Source organism: Myodes glareolus, chromosome 3 (genome assembly GCF_982192425.1).
Source record: "Myodes glareolus chromosome 3, mMyoGla1.1, whole genome shotgun sequence".
NCBI lineage: Eukaryota > Metazoa > Chordata > Mammalia > Rodentia > Cricetidae > Myodes > Myodes glareolus.
In genome coordinates this window covers 128,109,071-128,121,457 of record NC_142028.1, presented here as the reverse complement: position 1 = coordinate 128,121,457, position 12,387 = coordinate 128,109,071, and the positions used below count along the sequence as shown (strand labels likewise).

The following is a 12,387-nucleotide window of genomic DNA, read 5'->3' as shown; positions in this document are numbered from 1 at the left end:
TACTGCCTCTGTTTTAGTTAGTGTAGCTAATTTTCTTGGGTTAGAATTTTCTTTCTAGTACTTATGTAGGGCTGAGTGTGTAAACTGGTTTTGTCATGTAATATCTTGTTTTCTCTGTCAATGCTGATTGAAAACTTTGCTGGATATAGTAGTCTGTGCTGGCATTTATTGTCTCTTAGTGTCTGTATTATGTCTGACCTTTTGGTTTTCATTGTTTCTATTGAGAAGGTAGGTGTAATTCTGATAAGTCTTTATATGTTACTTGACCTTTTTCCTTGTAGCTTTTATTATTCTTTCTTTATTCTATGTCTAATGTTTTGAATATTATGTGTCAAGGGGACTTTTTTTGGTCCAGTCTATTTTGTGTTCTGTAAGCTTCTTGTAAGGACATAGGCATGTCCTTCTTTACTTTTCTTCTATAATTTTGTTGCATATATTTTTTTGTGTCTTTGAGCTAAACTTCTCTGTTTTCAATTCCTATTATTTGTAAGTTTGGTCTTTTCATCATGTCTTGTATTGTTGTAGGAGGTTGCTTGTTCATTCTTGGCTGCCTAGCCCTGAAATCACTTGCTCAGAAACTATATTATTTTTAGTACTGTTTGGCCAATAGCTTAAGCATATTTCTAGCATGCTCTTGTATCCTAAACTAATCCATCTCTATTAATCTGTGTATTGTCACATGGCTGTGGCTTACTGGCAAGGTTCCATCACATCTGTCTCTGTCATAGGCTACATGGCTTCTCTTACTCTGTCTTTTTTTTCCCAACATTCAGTTTAGTTTTTCCTGCCTAGCTCTGCTCTCCCCATCACAGGCTAATACAGATTCTTTATTCATTAGCCAATAAAAGCAACACATATACAGAAGGACTTCCCACACCATTTCCCTTTTTCTGTCAAAATAAAAAGGAATGTTTTAACTTTAACATAGCAAAATTACATATAACAAAGTAGTTTTCAAACAAAAATTATAGTTACAATATTTATACCTAATTTATCTTTTATTATAAATAAATAGAACTTTAACTATAACTATCTATTCTTCAACTTCATCAAAGACTTCAGAAGGATACAATATTACCTAAGTCAACAGGAAGTACACTGTAAGCAACTTCCAAAACTCTAGAATTGACAGAGACATCTCACTGCCTGGACAGCCACCCAAGTTCTTCTGTAACATTGGGGCATCCATCTTCAGCCCACAGGCCATAGTATCCAGCAGACTTTTCCATGGAGCAGAAAATTTCAAAGACAGTTCTGCCTATATTGGCATTTTGTCAATGACTTTCTTCTGTATCCTGTAGAATGTCTAGCAGACTCTTTTTGTTATTTCATAAAGCAGGAACCCTGAAGGACCATCTCCCTTTCTTTAGGCAGCTTCAGCAGTCATTTTTCTGTTGGTCCTGAAAGTCCAGTCAAAGAGTTCAGGCAAGGTCCTTTTCTTGCCCAAATAGCTAACCAGTTCCATAAGGAGACTCTTTGATGCCCATCTTCCCCTTGAAGTAGACTGGTACTGCCAGGAGCAGATGTGTCTCATTGTCATGAAAAATCTTAAGCTCTTAAAACATCTTAAATGTCATATTCTGTTAGTCTCTGAAAGATTTAAAGATTATCTATCTAACTGAAATATATCTCTATATATTTAGAAAACCTAACTAACATGACTACAAATAACATTGACTATTATAGATGACTATCTATTAACCTGTATTTCTTAATTATACATGATATTTTTAGATGAGCTGCACAAACACAATACCTTAAAAAAGAATAGAAATATACATATAACAAAATTGACTTTAAATTTATATCAATAGGCAAAGATTTATACCAATGCAAAGTATCCATATCTATAGCATATCCCCCTTTAAAAGTAAACAAACATTTATAAACAATCATTTAGGGAATTTGGGCATAGTTCTCTCCAAACTGCTTCTGACTTTTGTTGGAAAAATTAATTTTTGGGGTATTCACAGTGACTTTTCAGGGGATTTTGGTCCATCAAACCACCATAGACTGGGAGGATTCCACAGGTTCTCATCCTCTGGTAAAATTCTGTCTGGCATCCGGCATCTGTCTTAGGTGTATCTCTTCTCAACAGTGGCTGCATGGCTTCTCACCGACTCTGCCTTCTTTCTCCCAGCATTTAGTTTAGTTTTCCTGCCTAACTCTATTCTGCTAAGCCACTGGCCAAAACAGATGTATTAATTGATTGATAAAACACATATAGATAGAAGGACTTCCCACCTCACCGCATTTCCTGGATATTTTCTGTTATGAAAATTTGTTGGATTTGGCATTTTCTTTGCTCAATGAATCTATTTCCTCTATTGTATCTTCAAGGCCTGAGATTCTGTCTTCCATCTCTTGTATTATATTGTTTATGCTTGCATCTGTAGTTCCTGATTTGCCCAGATTTTCCATTTCCAAATTTCCCTCAGTTTGTGTTTTTTTTAATTGCCTCTATTTCAGTTTTCAAGTTTTGAACTATTTCTTTTACCTGTTTGATAGTCCTTTCTTTCTTTCTTTCTTTCTTTCTTTCTTTCTTTCTTTCTTTCTGTCTGTCTGTCTGTCTGTCTGTCTGTCTGTCTGTCTTTTAAAGGGATTTGTTGATTTCTTCCAATTCTTTGGTTGTCTCTTCCTCTATTTAATTTTGTCTTTAGGACCTTCGATCATCTTCATAAAGTTATTTTTAAAGTCATTTTTTTCCTGCTCCACCTGCATTGAGATGCTCAGGTCTTGCTGCTGTAGAACCACTAGCTTCTGGTGGTAGAGTATTGCTCTTTATGTTGTTGAGTGTGTTCTTATCCTGTTGTCTGCCTATCTCTTCTTCCAATTGGAAAAGGTAATAAAGCCTGTCTTGCAGGGGGTCCCTTTTTCTCTATTGGTATAGTTGGGGTTTGTGGCTCTGTTGATTGCTCCTTCAGGTGTAGGCAGAGGAGAGTCTTCAGTGATTGCTCCTCCAGGTACCTATGGGCCTCAAGGCTCAGATGGTCATTCCTCTTGGTGTTGGTGGGGTTGAGGCTGAGGCTCTGGTGCTCAGATAATTTCTGGAGGCCATGGCTCTCTTAGTGACCTTCCATGTTGCCACTCATGCTTCTCCCCACAGTGGTCTGACCCAGCCCTCTGCACTGCTGCTTATGCTTCTTCTCCTGGCTGCCTGGTCCAGCCCACTCTGCTACTGCTCATGCTCCTTGGCCAGTGCTGTGGATTTTTACACAGATTTTTATGCAGGTGTTCACTTTACCAACTGAGCTTCTTTCCAGCTTCTGGAACATGGCTTTTTAAAAATTTTATTCCCTAAATTTTCTTTTATATTACATCCACTTTTCTTCCCCATCCTTCCTCCTGCCTCCTCTGTCCCCCAGTCCATCCCTCATTCACTTCTCCCAAAAGGTAAAAGTTCCCATCAGAAGTCAACAAAGTCTGGCACATTAAGTTGGGGCAGGACCAAGATCCCCCCCCTCGCATTAAGACTGAGCAAGGCATCCCACCATAGGTAATGGGCTCCAATAAGCTAGCTCATGAACCATGGATAGAACCTGGTCCTACTACCACCTGCCTCCCAGATAGTCCAAGCTTCACCACTGTCTCCTACATATGGAGGGCCTAGTTTGGTCCCATGGAAGTTTTACAGATGTTGGTCTAGGGTTCATGACTTTCCACAAGCTTGATTCAGTTGTCTTTGTAGATTTCTCCATCATGATCTTAACATTCCTTGCTCATATATTCCCTCCTTCCTCTCTTCATTAGGATTCCTGGAGCTTGGTCTGGTTCTTGGTTGTGGATCTCTGCATCTGGTTCTGTCAGTTGTTGGAGGAAGGCTCTAACATGACAGTTAGGGTATTCACCAATCTGATTATAGGGGAAAGCCTTTTCAGACTTCTTTTCCACTATTGCTAGAAGTCTTAGCTGGGGTCATCTTTGTGCATTCTTGGAAATTTCCATAGCACTAGGTTTCTCCTTAACCCCATAGTAGCTCTCTCTATCAAGATCTCTCTTTTATTGCTTTTCCACTCTGTCCCTCTCCCCACTTGACCATCTTATTCTCTCATGTTCTCATCTCTCATCCCCTCCCCTTTACCACCCTCCTTTGCCTCCAGGTTACCCAGGAGATAATCCATCTAATTCCCCTTCCCTGGGCAACAATCCATGTGCCCCTTTTAGGGTCCTTCTTGTTACCTTGCTTCTCTGGAGCTGTGGATTGTTGTCTTGTTATCCCTTGCTTTAAGTATAATATTCACTTATGAGTGAGTACATACCTTGTTTGTCTTTCTGAGTCTGGGTTACTTAACTTCTAGTTCCATTTGCCTGCAAATTTTATGACATCATTGTTTTTTACAGCTGAGTAATACTCCATTGTGTAAATGTACCATATTTTTTTATTCATTCTTTAATTAAGTGACATCTAGGTTGTTTCCAGGTTCTAACTATACGAATAAGAAGAAAAAGTGGAAAGTAGCCTTGAATGCATTGGCACAGGAGACCACTTTCTAAATATAATACCAGAAGTACAGACACTGAGAGCACAGACACTGGGACCTCCTGAAATTGAGAAATTTCTGTAAGACAAAGGTCACAGTAAATAGGATAAAATGACAACCTGAAGAATGGAAAAAGATCTTCACCAACTCTACATCTGACAGAGGACTGACGCATCTCCAAAATTTATAAAGAAATCGAGAAATTAGACATCAAAATACAAAATAATACAATTGAAACAGATGCAAAGCTAAACAGAGAATTCTCAGCAGAGGAATCTCAAATGGCCAAAAGACATTTAAGGAAATGTTCAACATCCTTAATCATCAGGGAAATACAAATCAAAATGACTCTGAGATACCATCTCACACCTGTCAGAATGGCTAAGATCAAAAGTACTGAGGACAGCTTATGTTGGAGAGGATGTGGAGTCAGGTGATTACTCCTCCACTGCTGGTGGGTATACAAACTTGTACAGCCACTTTATAAATCAGTATGGCAGTTTCTCAGAAAATGGGGAATCAGTTTGCTCATGACCCAGCTATACCACTCCTGGGCATATACCCAGAGGATATTAGTCATACCACAAGGACATTTGCTCAACAATGTTCGGAACATGCCTCTTAAACCTGGGATTGTATCAGCTTCCAGGCTGATGTGTCTCCTCCAACTGTAGTTGCAGCTCAATGACAGAGCACCAGTGAGAATCTGGTTCTATTTCTGTACTACAAAACATGCAGGAGGGGGAAACTTTCCACTAATACAGGGAATCAGAGAGACACCTCAACAGTAGATCTGAGGCAGCTCTCCTGCTCTCGCCCTTGGCTGGTATCTGCCTCTCTGAGGAATCAGGATGGTTCCTGCAGTTTCTCCCCCACTGACCAGGCTCTCACCACTGCTCCTCAGGACTGCGGGCTCCCTCACTGACGACACAATAACCACTGCCCCTCAGGACTGTGGACTCCCTCACTGACCACGCTCTCACCACTGCTCCTCAAAACCGTGGGTTCACCTTCCAGCATCAGCAGCTGCCAAGTGAAGGGCCCGGCTCCTGGCTTCTCCCCCAGCTCTGTGAATCTGCTCCAATTCTCTGGTGACTTATTGGAGCTTCAGGTTGAAATCTTTTTCATATGCAGGTAGTTTATTTTCATTAAGAGAAACCCTACCCTCTGCTTGTTTGACTCTGTCAGTTAAATCTGTTAAGTTTATTTGTGTTTGCCCAGCAGTGATTCTTTTTTTTTTTTTTTTTTTTTTTTTTTTTTTTTTTTTTTTTAGCCAGTCTTGCACTTTATTGCCCTTCCATTAGGCCTTGACCGCATACTTGCGTAGCGGGTACAGCCTCTCCTTCCGCTGCTGCTTCTTTGTCTTCAGCTTCTCCTCGTGCTTGGTGAGCCGGCGGCGCATGGCTCTCGTTTTCTTGGGTCGCAGGTCCAGAGGCTTGTACTTCTTGCCCTTGTAGAATTTCCTGAGGTTTTCCTTTTGAGTCTGGTTAATGACGGTGAGGACACGGGCGATGGATTTGCGGACAACTCGTGTCTTGGAGAGCTTGGACGCGGCGCCGCCTGTCACCTTGGCAACGCGAAGCTGGGATAGCTCCACCTTCAAATCGTCCAGTTGTTTCAGCAGCTCCTCCTTCTTCTTGCCGCGCAGGTCCCGAGCCTTAATCTTGGCCATGGCTGCGTTGCTCACTGCTACGGCCGCCTGGTCCGAAAGAAAGCCCCAGCAGTGATTCTTATTGAGAGAAAATCTGAAACCCTCCGCACAGAGGAAGCTAGAGAAGCCTGCAGTGTGGACAACTCTGGTCCTCATTCTCCTGACATCTATGTCACTCCAGCCAGGAAGAATGGCCTCCAGGTCACAGCTTCCATGAATCCTTTGGAGTTTTGCACTTGTGTAGAAACAGCCTTCACTTCTAAGATTTCACACATATGTGTTTGTGTTAGAGGCATTCAGAGAGAAGTGAGCTCAAAAGGAGAGGTTATAGAGACTACAGAGCCCAGGTGAGCACCAACGGACAGGACTGACTTCCTGTTTTCTGACTTAAGATGAAAGCAGTGACCCAGAGTTCATCTCCACTGCCAGGATAAGCTCATTCCTTCCTCAGAGACTTACTATACTTAGACCCCTGGTATCCACCCTGACCGGGATCAGATCCCTTGCTTCTTTCCCTTGCTGAACCCTGAAGTCATGAGCCAAGGACTTGTACAATTTGTTTTTCTGTCTAGCTTACCCCATAACGTTTCAGTCGAGGAAGGGCTTTTGCATTGGCTGGATGACACAGCAAATAGATGGGTGGACAGCTGGCTGTGTGACATCGTGGTCTGGCTTCACAGAATGGTAATCAGGCATAGTAACAGCCTACATGTGACTCTGGGTACCAAGACACTGATTGCTATTACACTGGTGCCACTTCTGATTTTTTAAATTGATTTTTATTGAGCGCTACATTTTTCTCTGCTCCCCTCCCTGCTTCTCCCCTCCCCTTTAACCCTCTCCAAGGTCGCCATGCTCCCAATTTACTCAGGAGATCTTGTCTCTTCCTACTCCCCATGTATGTCTCTCTTAGGGTCTTCTCTGGGATTGTGGTATGTAGGCTAGTTTTCTTTGCTTTATGTTTATATGTGATCATTGTCTTTCTGTGTCTGGGTTATGTCATTCAAGATGATGTTTTCTAGCTCCATCCATTTGCCTGCAAAATTCAAGATGTCATTTTTTTTCTGCTGTGTAGTACTCCATTGTGTAAATATACCACATTTTCTTTAGCTATTCTTTGGTCGAGGGGCATTTAGGTTGTTTCCAGGTTCTGACTATGGCAAACAAAGCTGTTATGAACATAGTTGAGCACATGTCCATGTGACACAATTGAATATCCTTTGGGTATATATCCAAAAGCAGTATTACTGGGTCTTAAGGAAGGTTGTTTCCTAATTTTCTGAGAAATCGTCACACTAACATCCAAAGGGGCTGTACCAGCTTGCACTCCCTCCAGGAATGCAGAAGTGTTCCCTTTTCCCTACAACCTCTCCAGCATATGTTGTCATCAGTGTTTTTGATCTTGGCCATTCTTACAGGTGTAAAATGGAATCTCAGAGTTGTTTTGATTTGCATTTCTCTGATGACTAAGGATGTTGAGCATTTCCTTAAGTGTCTTTCAGTCATTTTAGATTCCTCTGTTGAGAGTTCTCTGTTTAGGTCTGTACTCTATTCTTTTTTATTGGTTTATATGGTCTTTAGGTGACCACTTTCTTGAGTTCATTTCGATGACTATTTCTATTTCTTCAGCAGTTATAGGTTTGTTTAATTTGCTTATTTGGTCTTAATTTAATTTTGGTAAGTGATATTTATCCATTTCCTTTAATGTTGTCCATTTCCTTTAAGTTTTCCAATTTTGTGAAGTACAGGTTTTTGAAATATGACCTGATGATTCTCTGTATTTCCTCTGTATCTGTGGTTATGTCCCTTTTCATTTCTGATTTTGTTAATTTGGATATTCTTTCTCTGCAATTTGGTTAGTTTGGATAAAGTTTTGTCTATTTTGTTTATTTTCTCAAAGGACCAATTCTTTGTCTCATTGATTCTTTGAATTGTTTTCTTTGTTTCTATTTTGCTGATTTCAGCTCTCAGTTTGATTATTTCCTGCTGTGACTCTTGGGTGAGTCTGTGTCTTTTTGTTCTAAAGTTTATAAATGTTATGTTAATTCACTAATGTGAGTTTTTCCAACTTCTTTATGTAGGCATTTAGCATTTCCTCTTAATACTGCTTTCACTGTGTCCCACAAATTTGGGTATGTTGTGTGGTTATTTTCATTGAATTTTAGGAAGTTTTTAATTTCTCCCTTTATTTCTTCTTTGACCCATTGATTATTTGGGTAGCATTGTTTAATTTCCATGTGTTTATGGGTTTTCTGGAATTAATATTGCTGTTGAATTCTAGTTTTACACCATGGTGATCTAATAAGATACATGGGGTTATTCCAATTTTTCTGTATTTGTTGAGGTTTGTTTTGTTACCAAGTATGTGGTCAATTTTTGAGAAGGTTCCATGAGGTTCTGAGAAGACAGTATATTCTGTTCTGTTTGAATGAAATATTCTCTAGATGCCTGTTAAATCCATTTGAGTCATAATATCTATTAGTTCTTTTATTTCTCTTTTAATTTTTTGTCTGACTGACCTGTCCAGTGGTGAGAGGGGAGTGTTGAAGTCTCCCACTATTAGTGTGTGGGTTTAATGTATGGTTTAAGCTTTAGAAGTGTTTCTTTTACATATGTGGGTGCCCTTGCATTTGGAGCATAGATGTTCAGCATTGAGATTTACTCTTGATGGATATTTCTTGTGACTAATATGTAATGACCTTCTTTGTCTCTCTTGATTGATTTTAGCTTTAAGTCTGTTTCAATAGATATTAGGATAGCTACACTGGCTTCTTTCTTAAGTCCATTTGATTGGAATATTTTTTTCCCAACTCTTTACTCTGAGACAATGTCTGTCTTTGAGGTTGAAGTGTGTTTCTTCTATGTAGAAGAAGGATAGATTCTGTTTTTGTATCCAATCTGTTATCCTATGCCTTTTTATAGGTGAGTTGAATCCATTTATATTAAGGGATATTAATGACCAATGATTGCTATCTCCTGTTAATTTAGTTTATTGTTGGTGATGTTAATATGTATGTTTTTTCCTTCTTTGGTATTTGTTGTTATGAGACCATCAGTTGTGTTTTTGTTGGTGTAGCGAACTTCTTCGAATTTTAATTTTCTTTCTAGTATTTTGTGTAGGGCTGGGTTTGTGGCTAGGTATTTGTTAAATCTGGTTTTGTAGTGGAATATCTTGTTTTGTCCTTCTATGGTGATTGACAGATTTGCTGGGTATAGTCGTCTGGGCTGGCATCCATGGTTTCTTAATGTCTGCATAACACTTGTCCATGACCTTCTGGCTTTCATTGTCTCCAGTGAGAAGTCAGGTGTAATTCTGATAGGTTTGCCTTTATATGCTTCTCGGATTTTTTTTCCTTTGCAGCTCTTAATATTCTCTCTTTATTCTGCGTGTTTAGTGTTTAGATTATTATGTGGCAAGGGGACTATTTTTTTTGACCCAGTCTGTTTGCTGTCTGTAAACTTCTTGTATTTTCATAGGCATATCTTTCTTTAGGTTGGGAAAGTTTTTCTTCTATGATTTTTGTTAAATATATTTTCTGTGCTTTTGAGTTGACTTCTCCTTCTATACCTATTACTCTTAGTTTTGGCCTTTTCATGGTGTCCCATATTTCCTGGATATTTTGGGTTAGCTTTTGTTAGATTTAATATTTTCTTTGGCTGATGAGTCTACTTCCTCTATTGTATCTTCAGTGCCTGAGATTCTCTTTTTCATCTCTTGTATTCTGCTGTTCAAGCTTATGTTTGAGGTTCCTGGTCGTTTTTTCTCATGATTTCTGTTTCTATAATTCCCTCAGCTTGTGTTTTCTTTATTGTCTCTATTTTACTTTTCAAGTTTTAAATAGTGTCTTTCATATGTTTGATTGCTTTTTCTTGGTTTTTTTTTAAGGGATTCTTCCAACTTTTTGTTTGTTTCCCTCCATTTCTTTGAGGGAATTTCTCATTTCCTCTTTAAGAGTGTTATCTAAAGATCCCTGGCCAAGACTCTGGTATCTTGGCTGGGAGGAAATAACACCACCCTCTTTGGAAAAAGTTGCTTCGTTCCTGAATTCTGCTGCTACCTCCTCCTTGTCACCACTCTCCTCCTCCTTGTTATTCTTCTCCCTCCTCTCTTCCTCTCCTTCTCCTCCTCTTCCTCCTCTTCAGCATTAACTCAGCTTTTCCATCTTCCCTAGGGCCAAGTGAGCGAAGCTTTTTGATGCCATTATTTCTGCAGTCCTCAAAGGCAACTGTGTCGTCCTCATTGGGCATTCCAGGGTTCCTGTTCTGCCCACTTCACCCTCACACCCCCTGGCCGGAGCACATCATCTCTCACCTGGTGACAGGAGCCCTTCTGCCCCCCCGGATCCTGGCTTGATTCTGGAGCAGGAGTAATCTTTTGAAGATACTAGTCTCCCGCGACTCACCAATCTCATAAATCTGCAATGATCTTCTATTACCAAAGCCACTGAGACCTATCTTGTTTGTCTACTGAACTGTTATCTGGGGTTGACTAACAAAGTACCACAAGCTAACTGGCTTAAACAACAACAGAAGGTATCATCTTGTATTCTGAAGGGTGAATCCAATTTTAGTGGGCCTGCCTTCTTCCAGAGTGCTATGTAGCCTTGGGCATCCTTCAGCTTATGGGCTATGTTCTCCCTAAGTCTTTATCCCATCTTCCCCTGAATGTGTGTCTTTGTCAATGCCTCTCTTACTTTTATTTATTGTTTATTTATGTTGGGGTGCACATGCCACAGCACATCTATGAAGGGTATAATTGGACTTTCTTTGCACCGTTAGCTCCCAAATAATGACACAGAGACTTCCCATTAATTATGAAAGCTTGGCCTTACTTTAGGCTTGTTCCCAGTTAGCTCTTATAACTTAAATTAATCCATTTATATTAATCTACATTCTACCATGTGGCTTGCTGTCTCTGCTCAGTATTGTGTGTCTTACTTCCTCTTTGTCCAGCCGGCAAATTTCCCCTGCCAGATTCTAATCCAGAGTTTCTGTCTCTCCCTAGAAGCCCTGCCTTTCCTTTCTGCCAGCTATTGTCCACTCAGCTCTTTATTAAACCAATCAGAAGGTGTCTTGGCAGAGACACATCTTCACAGTGTACAAAAAGACGTCATACAACAGAAGGGTTTCAAGACAACTTCAAAACTTGTTTTTCTTCTTCTCCCATGTAGGTACTGAGGGTCAAACTCAGGTCTAGGAGGCAGGTGCATTTACCTACTGAGCTATCTCCCCACCTCCCCACCTTTAACAAAACAAAACAAGACTTGGAACAACTATCTCGGATTAGGATTCAGCCTAATTACAGCATCTGAATTTGATCACCTTCCAAGGTTTTGTCTCTAAGCACACTCACACTCATGATCTGAGGTCAGGACTTCACAGGGAGCACTCACACTCATGATCTGAGGTCAGGACTTCATGGGGGGCACACACACTCATGATCTGCGGTCAGGACTTCATGGGGGGCACTCACACTCATGATCTGAGGTCAGGACTTCACGGGGGCTCTCACATTCATGATCTGAGGTCAGAACTTCACAGGGGCTCTCACACTCAGGATCTGAGGTCAGGACTTCATGGGGTGGGAGCACTTCTATATACAGCATCTGCGTATCAAGGCCCTTCTTAGGGAGCACCCAAACTCCGTGTTTGAAGATCCCAGAGTCTTCTTGATTCTGATGTTAGCAGTGTTGAGTTCCGGTTTCTCTTCTGCCTCCTGTCAGGCCACTTACTCCCTCTGTGTCTCAGCTTCTCCATCTTTAGAAAGGGGACAAGACTGGTACCTCCCTCGGGTGGTAAGGGAGGCAGGTGGCACGTGGAGCTGTTAAATGCATCCATTCTCTTAAAGACCTTGGCACAGCGCCTTGCTGAAAAGTGTTCAGACAAGTTAGTTACCAATGATTTTTACATGTTTAGGGTTCTACCTTGTTCACTTTTTCACACTCCCCAAATAAGTGGTGATGACATCCCAATGTCACACATTTCTGTCCCCACAGACTTGCCCGAACTCTTCTCTGACATGGACCGGTCTGGAGTGTCTCTCCTCCCTCTCCTGACTCTCGTCTTTCCCAAACCCTTCCATAGCAGGACCTAGAAACTCTTTCGCAGTCTTCAGAGCCTGGCTTCCATTGTCAGTTGAGCACTAAGTGTTAGCAGTCATTGCTCTGTTCCTGGTTAATTTGTCACCTGGGGATATAGAGAGGACAGAAACATCCAGCACCCGAGAACTGTGTGTCCCCAGTCTTCATCAGCATC

The 12,387-nt window shown here is 40.8% G+C and overlaps 1 pseudogene; it reads right to left on the bottom strand.

Moving 5' to 3' along the window:
* Window positions 1-5,728: 5,728 nt before the first annotated feature.
* Window positions 5,729-6,190, bottom strand: LOC148122809 (large ribosomal subunit protein uL29 pseudogene; annotated as a pseudogene).
* Window positions 6,191-12,387: the final 6,197 nt, after the last annotated feature.